This window comes from Actinia tenebrosa, unplaced genomic scaffold, assembly GCF_029948245.1.
Source record: "Actinia tenebrosa isolate PJP-AT-01 unplaced genomic scaffold, QUT_ActTen_1.0 PGA_scaffold16__25_contigs__length_10494907, whole genome shotgun sequence".
Classification (NCBI taxonomy): Eukaryota; Metazoa; Cnidaria; class Anthozoa; order Actiniaria; family Actiniidae; genus Actinia; species Actinia tenebrosa.
This window is the reverse complement of record NW_028292576.1, coordinates 1,654,967-1,659,022: the sequence shown is the minus strand read 5'-3', so window position 1 is coordinate 1,659,022 and position 4,056 is coordinate 1,654,967. Positions and strand designations below refer to the sequence as shown.

General features: G+C 38.9%; 1 pseudogene; it reads right to left on the bottom strand.

The window, feature by feature from the left end:
• Positions 1-540: 540 nt before the first annotated feature.
• On the bottom strand, positions 541-3,839 carry LOC116289830 (uncharacterized; annotated as a pseudogene).
• Between the last annotated feature and the right edge of the window lie 217 nt (positions 3,840-4,056).

Here is a 4,056-nt window from a genome sequence, read left to right as displayed (position 1 = left end):
CTGAGAGGACCTCCCGTTGCATGGGACTATAATCATATCTGAGGACAGGGGGGAGCTGTGACTTTTTTTGGAGTAGCTCTGAGATTTCATTGGCATTTCTTGCTTCAAAACTTTCCCAAGGAACTTTTATAATGTCCATTCCATTTTCTTTGCTTGCAATTTGAATAAGCTTCATATATGCATAAATTAGGAAATTGGTTAGCCATTTGTCTGTGGATGTAACATCTGTGGCAGACTTAGAAACAGTATAGACTAAGCTTTCCAAATCAGAAGGCGAATCAGTTGACTCCCATTGAAATCAATCAAGCCTTTCAGGACAGCCTCAACTTCATTTAATATATACTGGGGAGGGTTATATGGTGTTGATTGGCTGAAGACAGACCTAAGATTGCCTGGTAAACCCATCTCTACTGTGCACTGATGACATGTGTCATCAGATGAATTTTCATCTGAAGACTTTAGGGACTCTTTAACAATCTCAACATCATCACTGTCCCTTTCCTCTGAGTCTTGATCAGATTCAACATCGAAACTGTCATCTTAATCTTCTGCTTCATCTACATCTTCAGAATCATCATAAAAATCACTCTCAAGATATAGATAAACATCAAACGCTAGGCTTTGTGTGGCTGTCTGGGTAGTATAAAGGCGACAGGTAAGGAAACCCTCCCCATCAGGCTCCATACAGTGAAAACGAGAGATACCAGGAACTGAGGGTGCTTCAGAGAAACGTTTATTCAGACCTAATGAAGCCATCTTCTCATTAATTTCTTTCTCTGGGGTAGAAGTAACCCCTACTTTCATGGTAAGGCTGCTGGCCACTTGAAAGAATGACTGTGCATCGTACACAATGTTGGAATTTTCAGACATCACTGCATTCCATACAAGACGCTTTGCTGTTCCACCAATGCCATCCACAGCACCCTTCCCATGTGAGGTGCCAAAGTAATTCCACTGGACATGAACTAATTCTCCTAATTTGTGTAAAAAGTTGGCCATAAATCTGTTCTAAAATGAGAGCTTGGACCATCAGAAAAAATGTAAACCTTGTTGACTCCAGGATGCCTCACTTTTAACCCTGAGATCACTTCCCACAATCTTCTTATCGTGCTTCAACTCATCTGAAATGATAACATGTGATTCACATTTTCTGTCACCCACTTGTTTTGTCCACATAGCTATTGTGAACAGGGTCACCTGATTCTGGATCCAGTGAGCTGACTGAATTTCGTCCTGATATTTACGACTGTAGTTTTCTGCAAAATCTATCTGCACCACAGATTCATCAGTATCAAGACTTGTAAGTTTATCCTCAAAATACTTTGATTGCTTTCTTTTCAAAAAGACATGCTCAAGGAAATATGGGACCTTCTCCTCCAAGGATGAAAATGCTTCCTTAACTGTGCCTTCCTTGCAAAGCTTCTACATTTTTTGATAGTCTTAGATTTATTCTTGATTTTTCCTGGCACCTGTACACTCACTTGCTCCCACTCATACCATGTGACAGCTGAATCCTCATATTCAACCTCTTCTAGCCAAGATGGATAGCAGGCACATTTTCTTAGCATGCATTCTTCTGAATCAGAATTGCAGACAAAGTTATTTACAAAATCACCAGAATAGCAAGGGAACCCTTTTATTTCTTTAGACAAACAATCACAAAGGAGTTTAATGTTCTCGTGGTACTTGCAAAGGCACACATTTCTTGGCAAGTCTGATGACAGAAGCACATTTGTTGGTCTCAATAAACTAAATTTGGTCAATCCAATCTTGATAGATGGGTTTTCCTTTAGAAAAAGAGCATGAGCTTTCAGATAGTAAAGAAGAAGACGTTTCTAGAGATTTTACTTTCCTCCCTCCTTGTTACGGCACACAATGACATCTTTCCTTCCAGGAGACTGCCTTGACACAGAGTCGAGTAGGTAAAATTCTTTCACTTTTGCAGCAGTTTCTGCAGAGATGCTCTTGTTGCCAGAGGTCTTGCTTTTCTTGGGTTGTATTCCAGCAGCTAAGGCAAGCTTCACAATTACAGCTTTCCTTTTCCTTGGGCTTTTTGGCAGATGAGGCTTGACTTTCCCAACTGCTTTACCCAAGGCTTGAGGAGTGCTATCAATCCAGTGTGGTCTGGGATATCTTTGCCTGAACCAGAAGCGCCGTTTGATTTTTTAGCCTTTTGCAATAAAAGAAATTTCCTAACACGGTCTCTGTTTGCCTTCTTTTTCTTTCCGATTTCCTCATTAGTTTCAGACTTTGGTTTCTTTGTTGCAAGTCTTTTCCTTTCCTTGTCATTGCAATTGTATACATCATATTTTTCTTTGTTTTGTTTCAACTTATTTCCAAAAGTCCTTGACCTCTCAGTATTTGATTTGGGAATCTCTGTTATGAAATAATCACTCTTAAAATATCATGTTTACCAAGCTTAACAGAGCCAAAAGATAGGAATTAATCCTGTTCAGCAGTATATCTATGCTGAGCATGCTCTGGATCATCAATGAGCATGCTCTCATTTGGAAATCTGCTGACAATGGCAAACACAATAGAAACTGTGATAAGCAGTTTATAAGGCATGCACGTAGGATATCATGCATTACTTATAATGTAAAATGGAGGATTCTTTGTATTAAAAGTGATTAGAAGTATTAAAGTGATCTTCAGGAATGACTTTTATTTGAAATATATGCAATATGATCATTTTTAGGTAAAAAATAGCTAAAACTGACAATAAACAGCAAAGATATCAATAGATTTAATACAAGTTCCAAAAATGTCCGCAACGCTACTTATGTAATGCCCGCAACACAAACTTTTGCTTATAAGATCAAGTATGACAGAGCAATTTTTTATTTTGTTGTGGGAAATTTGATCTTTACTTGGTTTAAAGGTGACAGTTATCCCCTAAACAATCTTTCCAAATCACAACAAATTGAAGATACATTTAGTGACTCAAATGTGTGGTTGATATCCAATGTAATGTCCGCAACATCTTTAAAATATCAATACTAGTTATTGAGAAATTTTTTAAAATGATATTTATTTAACTATATATGAATTACGAGAAAAGACAACTTTAGTTGATTTACAATACTCAGGATGTTTTTTTATAGAGCTTTAAAATCAGTTTTTTTGTCTCTGAATGTAATGTCCGCAACGTGAAATCAACCTAAAGTATCTCCATCTCCAGTGTTAGCGCCCTGGTAGTCCGAGTGTCCACTGCTCGGAAGTGATCCTCATTAACAAGGACATACTCGTGCAAAGCAAAATCTGGGTCAGCGCCTTCGCCTCCAGCCAATTTCGCTCTTTACAAAGCAACAAAAAGTGCTCCTGGGTTCTTGGCTTTAAAGGCGTGCTTACCAGGATGTATCACTACCTACCGGAAGGGCTCTCCTTCTCCAACGGTCATACCTTGCACTTGTAGATCGTCATCCCCCATGCAAGTCTCAAAGGAACCTGGACACACGTGCATCTACAGACACATTCTGTGGAGGGACTGATAGGAACAATGAGCAACACATATTCAGGATTCGGGGTGATTGACGATTTGCCATTGTAGTTGAGTCACAACGCCAATTGAACACTGTTGGTTCTACTCCTTTCTTATCACATATGAGGGTGAGTTACTGACAGCAAATTCATCTCTGCCATGTTGTCGTTTTATCAAATTGCACCATCTATTTCGGTGAAGATTTTTTGTTGGAAACTCTAGTACTGCTGCCATCTTTGATGTACTGTGTACTGTAACACTCTGCATAAGCACATTCTTTACCTAGGCTAGACTGTTTCTTCCCAGAATATACTTCTTTACTATCGTCAGACATATCGTACATATCAAATTTAACCATCGTTTAGTGAAATAAAAAGGCCAAAAACCAGCCAAAAAGCTCGTAGCGAAGTTTGTTTACGGTTTCCCCTTGTTCACATACGAATCTTACTTAGTCTTCGCCTCGTTTTCGATAGTAATATGCGCTTGCAGCTCAACATTTCAGCGGTCTCCCGAAACAATACCAGCAACTCGAAAAGGGTGTATTGTTAATGCTATGGCTCAGAATGATGATAGTT